Here is a 19,268-nt window from a genome sequence, read left to right on the forward strand (position 1 = left end):
AATTTAAGCAAAAAACAAAACTGTTGCTCATTGTTATAAATTCATTTTTATTACATAAAATATAAGATATACATATTTAATGTTATATAAACTTTGGGTATTCATATTCATATTACTAAATAAAATATATATTTTACCGAGAATATCTTGTTACAACTGCGATTGAATTTGATAGCAAAAAAATTTTTAAATTCATTGGTATGAAAAATCATGTAATGAATAATTTTATTGGTAAGTTAAAAATCCGTGGCGGAGTGGTAGCGGGTCTCGGCCTTTCATCCAGACATCCTGGGTTCGAATCCCAATCAGGTTATAGCATTTTCATTACGTACAGAATTCCATTTTCATATTGCCACGCACAAGCTTCAAGCTTTGTGGCGAAATCATCAAGCAAAAAAGAAAAAAAAACCTGTACTGTTTACGCATGAATAAGAGTGCCTTATGATAGGTATATCATGCCGAACAAAAATTTAACTTCCTTAAACCTGGATAATTTAATATTATTATTAATTTCAAGTGATCTTTATACGCATTTTGAAATCACTCTACAGAAATCCGTAAATGAGTATATGGCAACACCTCGTATATTTATTAATTAGACTGAAAAATAAGTCCAATAGTTTAATTTTTTCCCCATAATAAAAGAGACAATAGTTAATTACGAGGCTCGGCTGATAAATTTTTCACACCATCGTGCTGCACGGAGACAAGAGGTACTATCTAGTTGGGCGTGGCAACACGTGATATCTGAAATCCCCTCTACAATCCTGCGATAATGTGTTGAAATCCGTTTACCGATTTGTTTTCAGTAGCAGTTAAAATGGAGACGAGTACAGCCAATATGTCAACCCGGTTAAAATGGCGGCGCAGTGATCAAATTTTTAACAGCAGAAAATGTGAATCCTACGAATATTTTTCATCGTTTAAAAGCAGTTTACGGTAGTAAAACTGTTGACAGGTGAATAGGTGGGCGTTGAAATTTCGCGAATATTAAGCTGGTAAAGCGACAACTGATGATGCATCTCGCAGCGGTCGACCAGTTTCTGTGAGTGACGAGAAATATCGAAAGGAGGTGGACGATTTGCTTGAAAGTGACCGGCGAATCACTCAGAAACGCATCTCTACTCAGTTAGGCATATCTAAAGAACGAGTAAGCCATATTATCGACCGGTTGGATTACTGTAAAATCTGTGCACGATGGGTACCGCGCAAACTCTCTGATGGCTCTCCGCCATCAAAGTTTGAAGCCTATTCCGCATCCGACATACTCGCTGGATTTGGCTCCGTGCCACTTCCACGTCTTTCCTCATCCCAAGAGGGATCTCAAAGGTAATCATTATATCACTGACAATGAGATGAAGGAAGCTGTCTGTGGCCACTTGGATCCGAGAAAGCCTGCCAGAATTTTTCAGTGACGGAATGCAAAAACTTGTCACACGTTGGGAAAGGTGTATCAGTGTAAAGGGTAAATTATATTGAAAAATAAATACTTCATTTTGTAGCTAAGGATTATACTTTTATCCATTTTTTGTTTCATTCTAATATCTCCTTTCATTCCCATGCTACGCATGGGAAAAATTCATCAGTTGAGTCTCGTAATATCGTATGGATTTTTTTTAGCAATATAATCTTTGATTTTAAGTAGTGAATGTACGTGACTGAGTTTTGGGTTTAAACAATGAAGAGAATAGCATTAATTCTGTTACGTTGTGCATCATTTTTCTAATTCAATTTTTTTTCAAATTTTTTTGTTGTTTTATACTAATCATCTTTTTCATAGGGACACCGTTTTTTCTACATACTGTGTATTAAAGAAAAATAATACTGATATATTTAAAAAGTAATAAACTTCAAAATAATAAAACCGAATTAATAAAAATCACTTATAAAATAATAGAAAATTACATTTTAGGAGAGATATCTAAACCTTTTGATATAAAGACGGCTGTGAAACAAGGAGATAGCTTATCTCCAGTCTTATTCAATATTATTTTAGAAAAGGTAATCCAAGAATGAGAAAAGCAAATAAAAAAGAAACGTTTGAATAAAATAAGAATTCGATATAAAAATGAAAATATAGAAATTAATTGATTAGCTCTTGCAGACTATTTGGCTATATTTTCTTGCAGACTATTTGGCTATATTTTCAGGAAAAACCGATGACGCAACAGAATAAATCAATCTACTAAAGGAAATTGCGAAAAAAATTGGCTTGTAGATATCGTTTTAGAAGATTGAGTACGTAACAAACATCAAAAAAGCATCAAGAAGATTGAACACATAATTTGGTAGCATAAATAAGGCTGAAAATATTTAAATATTTAAGGGAATTTATACAGCCTAATTATTTAGACAAAGAAGCAATCAGAATAAGAGTAAATAAAATGGAGAGAGCTTACCAAATGACAAAAAATGTATAAAAAAAAGATTAATATTAATCAATGTTAGAATCAGACATTACAATACTTTTTAATAAAGCCAGAGGTTCCGTATGCATCTGAGTGTTTAACATTGAACAAGAAAGAGGAATTAGAAGAATTGGCAAAGAAAGAACGGAAAATTTTAAGGAAAGTATTGGGCTCTACGAAGGGGGAAAATTAGTAGAGAAGAAGACATAACCAAAGTTATGTCTGCACGTGGAAAAACTAACCGATACCATCCGAAAGAGACAAATGATGTTCTATGGTCACCTGGTCTTCATAAACAACAATAGACTAACAAAAAAAATATTTTAATATTTCAGTAACAACGTAAATATAAATAAAAACTGGTTTAAAAATGTCAGGAAGAATATGGAGGAGATGAAAATTACAAAAACTCTTATGAAAGAAAGAAAGAAGGAAATTTAAAAAAATAACGTTAAACTTTAAAGGGTTTCCGAGAGAGAGAAAAAAATAATAACATCTAGTCGTTGGAGGAGAAGGAATTGCACAGTGAGAGAATGAAAGAATACTGAAAAAAAAGAAAGGAGATTAGATATGAAAAGTTATTTTACGTAGTCAATAGAGGCCAAAATCAAAAGAAAAAATCACTTTAAAACATTAAAGATGACAATGTCTCAAATCTTCTCCAAATCAATATTTTTTGAATACGTCTCAAAGTAAAGATTACTAAATTGTTGGTACTTGTTTGGCGCCAACTTCAAAAAAACGAGACCAAAAATTTAGAAAATCAATTTTTTTAAATAATTTTTAGTACGGTTATTTTTAAGCAGTTATATATTTTTATTTTTTAGATTTTGCATTAATCGTTGTTGCACACCACAATTACCATCGACACAACAAAATACCATACTTTTTTAAAAATAAAATCAGAATCATTTATAAATCTCTAAGTAACTTTATGATGGCTATATTTACCTTAAGTTGTTTTTCTGGATTAAAAATTTTAAAAAGAAAAAATCCCTTTCGGCTCGCCGGAAGGCGGAGGTAGATTTCACCGGTGCTACGTAGGGAATAAAAATTATGTACACCTTAAAGTTAAGAAAAACGTCAAATTTAATCAGTACGACAATGGTTGCATGTGAAAAAATGTTTCACATGTTTAGCATATGACAAGCCCCATCATACAATTCCAGCAACATTTTGGTCATCCCTTGCCGTAAGGGTTGGTTATATCAAAAATTGTTTCAGACAAAAGTTTTGGGTAATGCCGTTAGTCCTCTAAACATTACCTAAAACTTTTAACTTTAAACTGACTCGATACTGTGCTTATTAAGAGAGGTATGATTCTTTTTTGTCTTCGAAACCCCATTTTTTCAACCTCCTGGGTTACTGACATATGTAAGTCTTAGGCTCTTATCCAAAAAATAGTAGGAACTTTAAACGAATTCCATATTTTACTTAATAAGAAAGTTATAGCGATGTTTTGTTTTTCGAAAAATCCCTCCCCCCCCCCCCACCATTTACACCCTCATAGTTGGATTTTGGCCATTAACAAACTCGACCGAGACTTAGGGACAGCTTATTTCTAAGAAAACATTTGAAAGTGATTTGTGCAAAATTACAGCAGTTATCGTGTTTCACAAGAAAGTGAAGTATAACTTTTGAGTTGGTGGTTTTGGGGTCTGGTGTATGTGAAACGCGAAGATATGTCGAAACTTTCCGGAAGTCGAATCATGTTACCCATTGCAATAGGTAACTTTCTTATGAAATCTACTTAAAAGCAATTTAATTACTATAGTAAATAGAGGGCATTTGCGTTAGTATTGATGTAAAATATTGCGTGACCTTTTAAGTAACTTACAATACTGCGTGTAAAAGTAGTTTTAAATCTCTATTTTCCTTGGAAAAATATGCATGGTACTATTATATGCCATCAGATTCATAAAATCCAGTTTATTTTACTAGACATCCAGTTTAACCAGTCTGATTTGCTACGAAGTACGAATAATAATATAAATCTAATATCAAAATAATATTGTCATATACAGTACAATCATGTAATTTTTTGTTTGCTGTGTAAAATAATTATTCATAAAGGAAATGTTTAAAATCTACGCCATAAAGAAAAATAATAAGAATGAAAGAGACATATTTATAAAAGATTCATTAAAGCATACATGAATGAATGTATATATAAGTCTGCGATTTACAGAAGTATATCATTATTCCCTTCAGTGTAATAAATGTAATTTAATCTACATCATGAAATGTAATGGGAAGTATAAAAAGAAATACAGTAGCCTATAGACTAATATTATAGGATAATATATGTCATAAATTTGTTAAATTCATGAGAATGGAGGAGGGAGAAATATTCATACTTCCTTTTTTATACTCTGTATATAAGCAGAAACGAATTTATGTGTGTGTGTGTTCGGTTCGCTAGTGAGTACACACGTGTTTGTTTTGAATGTGGGTACGCTTTTTTCTTCTTGTAGATTGCGCATTTCTACATGGAAAATAAAATTTAATTTATGATATCTAATACTCGAAAATTTTTAAAGAAATCGATACATGAGCGTGCTCTTTTTCCTTAGCAGAAAAAATATATTTTCCTTTGAAAGAATGGGAAATTCGTCGTATTGAAGTTATACCCTCCCGCCACCTCTGCCTTTGAGAGTTATATAGGGAACATACAATGAAGGGTGTCTATGATTTAGGGAGAGAAACCCTCTGTAATAAGAATATAATGATTCAGTGTCTCTTACATTTTCAAGTTACATCTTTGTATGGACCCCGTCCCATTGTAAAACATTGCTGTCTTAGCTTTTATTCAAGTTTATTATTTATGTTTTTCTATCTCTCTCTATTTCTCTCATCTTGTCCTTCTCTCACGCGTACTTTTTCCTTCTTTCTGACTCGTATAGTTCATAAAACTTTAATAACCAGGATCAAGAAGATAAATGAAAAAATTCTAAAACAAAATTGAGAAAACTGAATCAAGTTCAGTTCCACCTCTCTGTAGGTTATTATTAATAACATTAGAAGATTGTAAATTTTATTATAGCTATAATGTATATTTAACGTATTTATGTAGTAACTTGGAGATTTTTATAGTTTTTCTTTTTTATTTTAAATATCGAAAGTCTTTTTTCGTTATTCAATAGTCTCTCATAATGTTTTATGAGAGTAACTATAATAATTGCACCCGACTTCGGAAGATATAATCAATCCCAAAAATAGCACACCCATAATGAAAAATAATAAGAATTTTATGAAAATTTACTTCAAAAAGAAAATATGTTCCGCTGTTTTTATTCATTGAAATATTAAAGTACTATTTGAAGTAGTATTAATCTATACTACTTCATCGGCTGGTCGAGTCGAACCAAATGTTGCTGTTATTCATTATCGTAAAAGACGCTTCTGTGTATTCAGTGAAGAAGTAGGCTATATAGTGAACATTATTTTTAATGAAAAAACTCAAATTTCTTTTATCTCAGATAAATTACTGCTGTAAAAAGAATGGCACAAATAATCTAAAGCAACAAATACATCCCTTCTTTGTAAAATTCGCGTTACATATGCTCCAGCTATTTATTAAAGAAGATTTTTCGTTATTATCTATTATATTAATTTCAATTATTCATGTTTTACTGATTCCGTAAATTGTTTTCATTTGCAGGAATAATTATTTGATTTCAATAAATAAATATATTTTTTTCAAAAAAAGAAATAATTCTTCTCAAAATATGAAATCAACTTAAATTTCTGTTAATCCATGAGTTTTTACCTCTTTTTAAAACGTTTTTAGGAATAATTCTATTATTCAAATAAAATGTCAATCAGTCTATTTAACTGCACCCTTCATTAGGAAATAATCATCTGAAACTGTAAGTAGTCACAACATCCGTATCTGGATATATGTACACAAAACTGTAAATCATTGTACTATTTTAAGAACTTAAATCGTTGGTCTGATTTGAATTAAATATATATATATATATATATTTAATAAATGCGCGCAAATGGGTGTGTAAGGATGTTTGGGTAGGTAGGTGGTTGGTTATGTGTCTTTTTAACTACCTTACAATACAAAATGTAAAAGTAGTTTTAATTCTCAGTTATTTTTATTTTGTTTTGTTTTAAAATATTTAATTTAAATTTGTACTTATAAGTACATAAAATTTAAAACACAGATGGGAGAAATTTTAAGTAGAAATTTCGGCAGTCCTAAGAAACTGCAAAGAGGGTAATATAGCCATTAAAGACAATTAGCTGCGAGTAACGGGACAACCATAATAAGCAGTGGATGGACAGCAACAATGTTCTAAGTGTGATGATATACAACAGGAGACATATTATTCATCTATGAAATGCTAACTACCGAAAAGTTGGCAGCTAGTTTGAGTCGCCGCTCTATCAAAGCCCACTTGCCTAAAGATACTACATCTGAATCAACTGGTGAAGGAATAGACTAGGGGTGAATTACTTCTTTCTTCCTATGTGGTTGTAAAGAGGGCTCGCCCTCCTCTCACAGAAAAAACATTATTCACTAAATTACCCAATAAGTACGAAAACGAAAATTGACAGTGAATTCTAGAGTGCTGAATTCGGAGTTGAAAAATGAATAACATGAAGTATTGGACAAAATTATCAATCATTAGGTTCGTGTTGCTGTTTTGGAAGAGCTAACGAAGAAAGCGAAATCCCATGAAAAATTAATTAGTGTCTATACGAATACACAAAAAAGTTGCAAGACTTCTGGTGACATAAGAAGCTATTATAAAGAAGCTTATTAAAGTATCTATGAAAATAAGAGGTCACATTTTTACAATAGTAGGCATAAGTAATTTTGCAATAGTAGATCATAAAACCCTAGTAAAAGTAGGGTTATATGCTTCAAATGTGGATGCATTGAAGAATGCGAAGACGAATTTTTTATGAACTATTCATCAGAGTTTTGGAACGGATAACTTATAGAGATGAAGTGATTCTGGGTACAGATTTTAATACTGGAGTTGGCAGGGAGGTGGGTAGGTACTTTGTTGCTTAGCATGGTGAGGATGTTAGAAGTGATAATGGTGATGTATTAGAAGAATGTCACATTTTTGAAGTAACACATTTTTTGCATTCAAATGCATTCATAAGTTTGCATGGCTTGAAGGCATGATGAGGCATAAGTAATAATAAATTACATGATTTATGCAAAGGTACTTAGATTAATAATGCAAGATGTCAGAGTTATGAGATGTGCAGATCGTGGTAGTAATCATTATTTGTTGAAAGGGAAGCTTTTTATTCCATTTTTTTTTTTAGAAAATGTATAACTAAGATAAGAAAATATCTGCTATGAAAAATTGAGATGTGACTAAATATAATGTAGATCTCTTATGGGTTGAAAGCATCAGGAATTTCTTTCAAAAGCAGTGGAGGAGAAACTGGTTGTTGCCAAGTCTCTTGTACACAAATCCACCGGGTTGGTTTAGTGGTGAACTCGGCATTGCAAATCAGCTGATTTCGAAGTCGAAAGTTCTAAGGTTCAAATCCTAGAAAAGGCAGTTACTTTTATACGGATTTGAATACTAGATCGTGGATACCGGTGTTCTTTGATGGTTGGGTTTCAATTAACCATAAATCTTAGGAATGGTCGATCTGAGACCGTGCAAGACCACATTGCATTTATATTCATTCATATCATCCCCAGTCATCCTCTGAAGTAATACTTTATGGTGTCCGGAAAAAAGTATTTTGTTCAAGAATATGAATATTTCAGATTGTTTGTTAATGATGATGCTAATAAAACCCTGAGATTGTGCATTCTTAGTCGACCAAACCATTTTGTTGGGATAAAGAAATACAAGAACAAATTTAGGAAAAAATAAGGCTTACTTGAATTTCTTGAATAGGATAGGTACTTAGTGTAAATAAGGGTGATGGTCGTAAAGGTTGATGTAAGAGCATTCTGAAAAGATGATTGGACTTTCAAGATCGGCAGAGGCATGGTTATCAGTGATATCTCTTAAGACATCATTGCATTTTATAAGAACTTGTATGAGTTAGATTTTACGGTAAAATGGCATTGTCAACGTAGAGAAATGGGTGTAAAGGTGGGATATGAAGTCGTGTTTACAATTTACGTAGCAAACGATTAGATTGTTTTGTATGAGTATGACCAAGACCGTAATCACGTGATTAGAAAACTTACTGAAAAATATAAAGATGCAGGTTTAAATATGAACGTCAGCAAATGAGAACATCTGAGAATAAGAACAAAAGTAATTACTTACCTACAATTTAAAGAAATAATATCAGGATTGAGTAAAAAAGTATGCAGGATGTTATTTAATAAGGAGAGGACTATTTATGATACGATTGTAAGTAGGATAAATTTGAGGCAAAGGTTCTGAATTGAATTTGATAGGATTGAAAGGTTTTAAAAGAGATGAAAGAAAGAATTCATAGAAGCATCGTGCAGAATGATGTTATACGAAGTCGAAGCTTGGGATGTGAATGAGGAACTAGATCTTAAGTTTCAACTACGGAAATGGATTTCTCATGTGGAGCATGAGAACAACTAGGCTAGATCAAGTAAGAAATGATAGCATAAGAGAATAATGCATTTGGAAAGAGATTAAATCGATGATCAATGAATCGATGATTAAATCTTAGAGATAAAAGTGGATGTTTTTAAGAAGTTGTACTGGTATAAGGCGAAAAAAATATTCGGCTAACTTGTATAACCTATAACCATTCCAAGACAAAGGCTTTGAGGAAATGTTGTTTCAAGAAAAAGACATACACGTTCTCGTTAAAATAATGACAAAAAAATTTTATGAATGTAGAAATTAGATTTTTTAGAGCGGTTTGTAATACTTCAGATTATTACTTAATGAATGTAGACATACAGTGGTTTGAGAATTATTAATATTTATGACGGAATTTTGAAACAGTGAGCGTATTTCTCAACTACTGATAAACAGCCAACCATGAAGTAGAAGGAGAACGTTGAAATAATTCACTGGAAAGAAAGTTACCGATGTTGAAACAGGCCTAAACCGAGAAGAAATGAAGAAGATAGGCAGTCTATAAAAAATTGTATGTGGAAAAAATCATTCTTTTAAACAGTAAATAAAGAATAAATTTATTTTATGAAAAAAGTGTCAACAAACAAGTGATATATTGCAACCACACAATCTCATCAAAATTCAGATCCAAACATAAATAACATACAACGCACACATTCACATCCGTACGGACAACCACACATTATATGCATAGAAAAATAGATATAGGCACACTGAAAAAAGGATGAAATAGAACAGACTGGATATGTTAACATACAACTAACGCAATTTATTCAAACTTTAAATAAATAAATCTCAAAAGTAAAACAGTTGTTGCAAATAATATATGAATGAATATGAAGCAAATCTCAGACCGTTCTGTTGTAAATAATACCGATTTATCGTTTATAATTTGGTAGGTATGTATTATAAATTTGAAGTTGTCGTGAATATATATTTTTTGTGTTTATTAATGTTATCTTTATTTTTAAATACCTCAATATCTCTAATTAATTAACTTGGTTGTTTTCTTTTTTCATTAGATTAAGTAGTTGATATCTAATCATTATGTAATTTAACTGACTGTTATATATTCAGAATGTATTATTTCATAATTCTTAAAGCAAAAAGGAAATAATTCATGTCTGTGTAGTATCAATTTTCAGATTGCATCTTCTTTGTTTAATGTAGAACTGTTTTTCATTTAAAATAAATTTTTTAATTAAAAAGTATATATTTTTCACTTTATATTTACAGATTAAAAAAAATGAATTTAAAATGAATATTCTTTGAAATGAAAAGAAAGAAGAAATTATAGGTACTCTTTATGTAACATCTGAAATGGCAACATTGAAAGAAGGCTGATAGAGATTTTCAACAAAAAAGGAGGGCGATTACGCTTAGTTTATCTGATTTATAATGAATTTAAACGTCATTGATGCCATAAGGTATTTTAATGACCTCAGTGTAAAAACCATTTTCAAAAACAAACGTTTTATATATTGTATTATTATTTTTTATTTATAAACGGGTATCTAGAGGATTTGAGAAAGTCAAAAATCAAAAACTCAAAATCAATGAACATTTTAACGGGCACCAAAATTTGAATGATTTTTTTTTTAAATAAATGAACGGTGTGAATATCTTATTTTAAATTTATTATGAATTATGATAAACCGCTGAATTATGGGATGGCAGGGGTTTTACTTTCCTGACGCACTAACGGATTTTTACTTTTCCAAGAAGATAGAAAATATTTAGGGAAAGAACTGCTAAAAAATCACAAATTTCAATTTTTGCAAAAAGGGAATTTGAGGACGAAAGGCCCTAAAAAACTTAGAAGTTAGATTTGTTACGGCTAAATTATAATATTTTGAAAAAGATCGGTTAGACCTAACGTAGCTTTTCAATTCAATAAATTAGGTCTGGAGGGGTAAGGGGGTCCTAAAATCTACGAAACCACTTAACTTTTTACTTGTCTATAAATTTAAAATGTATTTTAATTGAAAAAGACTGGATGGCCTGAGGGATGGCTCCTTACAATTATTGTATGAAAAATATCGTGGAAAAATATAAAAACCTGATCTTAATTGTTAAATATTTCAAGAGATAATGTAAACGTATACAGCTAGACATCCAATTTTATATGTATTTTCTAGGATATTTGTTTTATATTCATTAAGCATGTAATTTATGGTTGTTTATAATAATTTTTTTATAACTACCGATAATGATCGATTAACAATCGAAATCCGTATATGAGTTTTAATTTTGTTAACTGTTCTTCAGCATAATCGTAGCTATTCTATTTCAACTTCTAGTTAGCATAGTTCATTCTGTACCGATAAATGAGAAAATGGATTTCTTTAACAGTAAGCTGATCGCTCACGATATTTTAAATAGAAAATTATTTTAATTTGCATTTAAATGATACAATTATTTAATATCAAATTTAGTATTTTTATTGTATTTCATGAACTTCTGCGTAAAAAATGTAATCTTATTTGAATCTTCAAAATTTTAAGGAAGGAAGCCAAATGTGAACGTACAGTAATATTATACTGTACGTTCAGTATATTTTACTTAATATACTACAGTAATTTTCAGTAATAATATAATTAATTTTGATAATACATTACAGTAAATTTTACGGACATCGCTCGTCCGCAAGTGGACCTACAGACTGATCCCGGATCTCCAGAGATGGCTGTGTCCACGGGGAACTAGGGTAGGAGTTGACCCAGTTCCTTACAGGTCACGGGTATTTTAAGGCATACTTGTGCGCGCGGACGCTGAGACCCTCCACAGAATGCGATTAAGGCGTGGAGGAGATATCGCAGAACAAAGATTATTCGTGTGCGATCGGTTCCTACAGCATAGCAAAGATGTAGGAGAGAATTCAGCGTTCTTACTCCAGAGAACATCATCGGAACTATTCTGCAGACCGAGCAATCGTGCACCAAGTTTGCAAAAACTTGGACATAAGCGCAGGAAAGATGTCCTCCTGTCAGTTTTGTCAATCGGCGAGGGTGTGGTAATTGATAAGGACCGTGTCCTTAATATTTTTCTGAATGATTTCCTCCTGAATGATGTTATGCTGGGTGAGTTTTCATACCATCAGCGTGTCAGGCGGGAAGTCACGATTTTTGAGACCGACATACAATCTTCTGAGATCACTGAGGCAGAAGTGCACCAGGGGATCTGTAGTATGACACGGCACAAGGCCCCCGGATATGATTGTATCACAGTGGAGCTCCTCGTCCGAGCGCTTCCAGTGGTCTTTAGTCCTCTAACTAGAATATATAATAGGATGCTCTTCGCCGGCCACTTTCCGGCGTGTTAAAAGTATGGAGAATTGGTGTTGTTGTTCAAAGGTGATAACAAAGGTCCTACTGTTAGTTCTTCTTACCGTCCACTAACGCTCTTGCGCGTGATTGGTAAGATTTTTGGGAAGGTCCTATATTTGGGTATTAATGTTAGATTGGCCACTGATCATTTGCTAATGGGCAACCAGTATGGTTTGCGACCGGGCAAGAGCACTGAGGATGCCATACTAAAGGTGATGGATATAGCTTTTTTTAGTCCATGTAAATACGTATTAGGGATTTTTCTGGACATATCCGGGGCATTTAAGAACTTATGGTGCACCGAAGCAGCCGTCCCGACGAGTCCGGGTTCGGATGGCTGGTCTCCCCATTCAATACGTTACGACTCAAAATTAACTGGGTGTTATTCTTGATGAGAATTTTCGGTTCAAGGAATATCTACAGTATGTACCAAAAAAGGCCGCTGATGTTTTGATGAAATCCGTAGTCATTATGCTGTATGCTACCGTATTATTATGCTGTATGCTGCGCCTGTCTTGGCTCACCGCATGGCTTTTAGGTATTGCGCGGATATTTTATTGCGGGTCCAGCGACTCCTCTTACTGGCTGTTATAGGCAGTTACAGAACAGTCTCGCGGAAGGTAGTCTGTGCTAATGAGGTATCTTAGCTAATGAGCGGAAGAAACGCTACATTTCCAAGGTAAATAACACCTATTGACGTCGAAAGAAAGCAGAAGATTGAAGACTGGAGCCTTGCGTCTTGGCAGGTCAGGTGGGACGCATCCCCCACAGGTCGCTACACGCACGGTATATTTCCTATAATTTCTAATTTAGGTGTGATTAAATGGGTCTCCCCCAATCGGTATATCACGCAGTTTCTCTCCGAGCTTGGTGCCTTTCGGGCGAGTTTGGCTAGGTATCGTTTGGTGGATTCGAGTCAATGCCCAGATTGCGGGGCTGATGATACATTGGACCACGACCTCTACGTCTGTCCCCGATACGAGGTCGAACGTTCACGAACTTTTAGGGAACTTGAGAGAATACATTCCTTTCTGAATCTCCGCACCAACTGGATAATCCTCGAGGAATGATCTATAGTGGCTGGTTTTCTTCGCGCCCTTGCAATGTGTAGGCCTGCAGAGGGAGAATGATCGAGGTACTTGATCGTGGTAGGATCCCGGGTGGCTGGGGTTCCGGCTTAGGTTTTGGATTGGTTGGAGGTAGGCGCATTGGCATCGTACCACAGTTATATTGGTTTTGTTTGTGATTCGCTTTGGGGCTCCCGCTGGAGGGGGGCTGCGCTGCCGGGGTAGCCCGTGCGACCGGGAGCGTGGCTTCCCTCCGACGGTGGCGGTCCTCATCGTGACTTGGTAATGCCACGCGAGACACCATGGTGGGACTGTGTGGTGGTGCGGGGTTTATCCCCGGCTACTGCGCGGACCGGAATGAGGTTCCGTTCCCCTTGTCAGATGACCTAAACTAGTGGATATTATTATTTATAATATGTTTATTTGGGTGTAGTTCTGAATTTCTTTGTTGCGTAAAACACAATTTTGATTGTATGAGTGTAGCACTGATTTAACTTTAAACTCGTTCGTTTTCTGAGGCATTGACAGTCACGAAAGGTTGTCAAATCTGTACTAGACGCGAGGTCCGCGCTTCCGCGGTTTCGTTTAGTTAGTTTGAGGAATCATGTTAGGTTGGATTTGAAGATGTCCGTTTGAGGAAATTTAATATGTATTTACTGATGCAAATGTCTGGGCATTTACATCGGTGGTATCCTGACAGAGGCCTAATTTTGTTACCAGTTATATTTAAAGAGGTAATGTAACTAACAATACTGCCGATCGCCTTAAATTTTAGAGTTTTAAAGGACGTATAGATGAACTGAGGAGTGATTGATAAGAAATTTCACTTGATTTGAGTCAAACTGGAATGTGTATTTCAAACCTGAAATTACTGATACGATGTAACTGTCCTGTTCACCTTATAACACTTTGTTTATTTTAGTAAATACTTTATTGTCATTAAAATTTTAAAATTATTTATGTTTTCATCCATTAAAGAGTATAACATCGGTTTCACGAGAGTTAATTATTACAATTGTGTATTTTGTAATCACGGCTTATACCTAAGCCGTTTAATAGCTTTAACAACACTCAGTGCCGTTAGTTATAATTTTTTTTTTAACTTTCTCCAGTAAAAAAAAAGTCGAATTATTAATTAATCTAAAATGAATTTTTCATTAAATTTATCACTATTATATGCAAAAAAAAGGAAAAAAACGAATTAATTTAATAACGCTGAGCTCCAGACTAAAAGAATATTTTTCAGGATGTGGTGCTTTTCATCTGGTCGCAGATTTAGCAAAGCAAGTAATATATCTTGCAGGCGTCGGCTGCTGGAATATTTAGTTAAAAAGTTTTGCTGAATTTCTTCTACGTACTAAGATATATTTTACAATTTCACACATTTGTGGTATAATAAAAAAAATTTTACATTTAAAATAAGTTTTTTCTTATTATGATTATTACATCTTTTTTCTTCAAAAGAGAAGAACATTTCATTTTAAAAATTGTAAAAATTGTTCATTCTCACTTTATATTTTGCAGCATAAAATGTAGATTAATTTAGCGTTGTCTCCGTTGTTATTTATCTCGGTTCCATAAATAAATAAAAAAATTGTTATAAAAGTTGTTAAGTACACGTTTAATAATTTTATTCAAATAATGTTTTATTTTTTTATTACAAAATAAAACAAATTAGTCTCTGGCCTATATTTCCTAGTATGTAAATTTTTTGTTAGATAATTTAAGGTCATAAACCTGGCCCTTCTGTAAGCGGTATTTAAAGAACGTACCATACTTATTTCTATAACCATTCCCAGTGAGAGGTCATTCATAAAAAGCACGAAATTTATTTATTTAAATAATCTATTTTGATGAAAAATAAATAGTTTTTATTTTAATAATTTAATTGCCAAAGAACTTGAGAATAATACCATACTTATAGAGTAATATATCTCATTATTTATTGGCATATTATTGTGTTAAAAATATTATAAACCAATATAATACAAGATTTATTTCTTATACTACTCTTATGGTATTCATAAAATAATTTTTCCATTTTGTGATAATAAGAAAGGAAAAAAAATTTCAGTATTTTTTTTACAGGTTCACTTAGCTACACGTAATTATTATTTATTTATTCAAAACAAAATGGTTACATTAGGTTATTAGTACATCTCAGTTATTATTACTTATTTATTACTAATATCTTTCTGACTGCTATAACGCATGAAAAACACCCTACATCAAAGAAGCATTAGACAGAAATACTTTCTTTAAAATTAATGATTTTCTTTTTACAATTACTTCTTAGAGTGATCAGAGTTTTAAAATATCTCATGTCAACCTGTATGAATTTTAAAATGTAGTAGAACATATAAATTTTTCGACTAAGTGAATGTAATTCTGCCGGCCTCCGTGATGCGAGTGGTAGCGGCCTTTCATCCGGAGGTCCCGGGTTCGAATCCCGGTCAGGCATGGCATTTTTGCACGCTACAAAAATTGTCATTCATCTCATCCTCTGAAGTAATACATAACGGTGGTCCCGGCGGTTAAAAAAAAAACCACTTTACTATTTCCTTGAAATGCCTGGTATAGAATCTGGTCTCCAGGTCAGTTCATCTTCCATCATAACGGCCATAAACAAATATTTATGTACCTTAGATCACTCATTGCTATCACGCTTATTTATAGCATTAGTTTATAGTAATTTTTCAACAACAGAGATAATTTTAAAGAAAAAAATGTACATTTAAAATCCATTTAAAGGTGGTTTTCACCAATATATTGCTTAATTTAGTAACTTTTTGTTGCAAAATGTGAAAAACTAGTAAATGGAAACTGTTTATCGATAATTAAAAAAGTAAAATATCTATTCTGTAGAAGAATAACATGTTTTGTATCATCATTAGGGTCACTTGTATCATTTGTAAGGTGAAAATTTATCAGTATTCTTAGTATTTGATTTTTTCATAATAAGAGGTTGTCGTTGCGGTTGTTTAGCTGTTCCTTTGGAACTATTGTATCTGATTAAAATAAATAAATAATGGAATATCTGATGACTTACAAATTTTCTAAGTGTATAAAATAACTCTTAACAGAATGAAATATGTAATAGAATACATAAAATGGTGAGAAACTGAAGCAATATGTAAACCAACTATGTAGACATTGTGGTTACACTCGGACAGATTTCCCCAGCGGTCGTGGGATTAAAAGCAAACTTAAGTCGACGAGTTTTTCCTTCATGTTTGCTCTCACTCCGTGAAAGAATTCTGAATTAAAAAAGGAACCTTTTTCAAACAAAATGAAAATTCTTTTACATTCAAAATTTCAATTCACTTATCCAGCACAGTATAATAAATTCATATTCTTCAACATTTTTATAAACAAACTGTAATTAGTGTGCAAAATAAAAGTTTCTTAGAAAATTTTGTAACATTAAAACATAGTCTTTTATTGAATAATAGTTTGAAGAATTAAAAACCTGGCATTTCTGTTAATCACTGTATAAAAAACAATGTTTGTTTCTGTTGTTTCAAGTTACCTATAAAATAAATGTTGTATTATATATTTGTAAATATTAATCTTGTTTTTACAGCCTAACGCTTAATTATAGTTCATCTTGAGAGATAAGTTTTGGAGCAAGGATAAATGTCAAGGCTTCAACTCAAATTCAGACCTTTCTAGGCGGAGGTATTACAATCCGCTACGGTGTTTGGCAGAACTTATAAATTTTGTATTTATTTCTGTTCAGGATCATTATCAGAAAATAATTATGAGCCATTAAATCAAAATCCAGTACTACCTGTCCTATTGGCTAATTAAGACATCGAGTATACATAATACAGATGGTATAATACATATAAGTTACTAATATTTATATAGATGTAAGCATTTCACTTAACTGTTGGTTTTTAGGGAGGGATGTTTAGAGCATAGACATTTTTTATAATAACAACGACTCACAACTATACAACCGATTTAACATTTGATTGAGTTTTAATTAAGTTGTCAAACAATAGTTATTTGTATAAAATTAATTATTACTTTTACGTTAAAACCTTTTTTTTAAGAACTTTAATCCGACAATAAAAATTACTTTACTTGATTTATATTTTCTTCACTATAATATAGCTTTTTAAATAATGTGGTTGCTAGATTAAATCTATTCAAACGTACTGACACGATATAAATAAAACATAAATTCACTGTTGCCGCTTAATTCATTTCAGCAGTTACTTCAAGATAATTGACAGTATAAGAATTTATTTACTCCAAACTTTGACATTTTAGAATACACATTACTGTAAAATAAATAAACAAAATTGAATTTAAAAAACAAAGGAAAAAATAAAAATTTGAAGTTGACAGAAATAAAAGAAAAAAAAACGAAAGCTAACCGTTAATATATAGTACGTACTTCAAAATTCTTACATTTAAAGAATAATGACAAAAACACAGTTCGTATTTTGAAGTCAGAGGTTTTTTACAGCTGGTAAGTCTTTATGTCTGTAAGAAAAAACTGATGTAGGCAACACATAACTTCCTTGTACGCCTATTAAATTACATATACACATTTTTTTTTTTTAAATGAAACGTACAAAAAATTTTATTTCATTAATAATTTCAGATTTTGTTTCATATTACTAAATTTTTTTTTTTTTTTTTAGTTTAGGGGCATCGACTACTGTGGCCGTTAATCCCTTTCACATCATTATTATTATTTATCGTAATTTTTTTTTTACAATCAGAGGTTAATAATTATTAATAAATCAATATATTTAAATTTAAAAAAAGTTGTTAAAAGGAGATGAAGTCTTATTCGAACCGATGTACCTTCTCCTAAGACCCAAATATTTCATTAATTAAAATTTTATTTGGCTATAACTTTGGAACCAATGAAAATAAGTACCACTTATGATATATCTTTGAAAAGCTCTCAATGAGAGCTAATTACTGATTAAAAAGTCCAAAAACCAATTTTTTTTAGATTTTGACCTTTTTTGGACACTTGTTCAATCGATTGCAATCAAAAAGGGAGGTGCACAAGTACATATAACAGTCCTAAATCTAGAATTTCAACATCCTACGGCTAATCGTTTTTTAATTATGCGAGATACATCCGTACGTACAGACGTTACGGCAAAACTAGTCAAAATGGATCCAGGGATGATCAAAACGGATATTTCCGTTGAAATCTGAAAACCGAAATTTTTCGCGATCACAATACTTCCTTTACTTCGTACAAGGAAGTAAAAATTTGAATTTGACAGAAATAAAAAAATAAAAAAAACGAAAGCTAACCGTTAATATAGTACGTACTTCAAAATTCTTACATTTAAAGAATAAGAAACGGAGAGTCATCAGTTCATGCTAAGTGAATACATCTCTGGAGACTCTCAGGAACACTTCTTTATGTTAAATTTTTCATTCATTTGCTTTTATTTTCACGCGAAAATACTTCTGAATATCATAATTACATCAAGTTATACTTCATTGCGTTGAAACAATTCAATACTAAAAATTGCTGAATATAACAAAATTTCAATGGTATCTTAAAATTGTTGATGTAGGTCACGTAATTTTTGTCTAAAAATAATCACAAAGACTTATTGAAGAATCATCAGTAAATCTTCCTCTATAGAATGTTAAAAAATCATAAAATTGGTATATTTAGTAAAAAGTAAGACTTCCTCAAGTATTATAAAAGATATTTTTTCGGCTGATCTGAGAATTCCCTTTTTTAAATACCTCCTTAAAAAAATAAAGTAATTAATACAATTAATTAAAGTTATCTTATAAAATATTGAAAAAATAACATCTACCAGTATAAATAACAGTTGCATTAATAACTAAATTCAGTTCACTTCTTTACTTCATAAAAATAATCAATCAATATTCCCACTGAAACTTAATTAT

This window comes from Lycorma delicatula, chromosome 2 (assembly GCF_047948215.1).
Source record: "Lycorma delicatula isolate Av1 chromosome 2, ASM4794821v1, whole genome shotgun sequence".
NCBI lineage: Eukaryota > Metazoa > Arthropoda > Insecta > Hemiptera > Fulgoridae > Lycorma > Lycorma delicatula.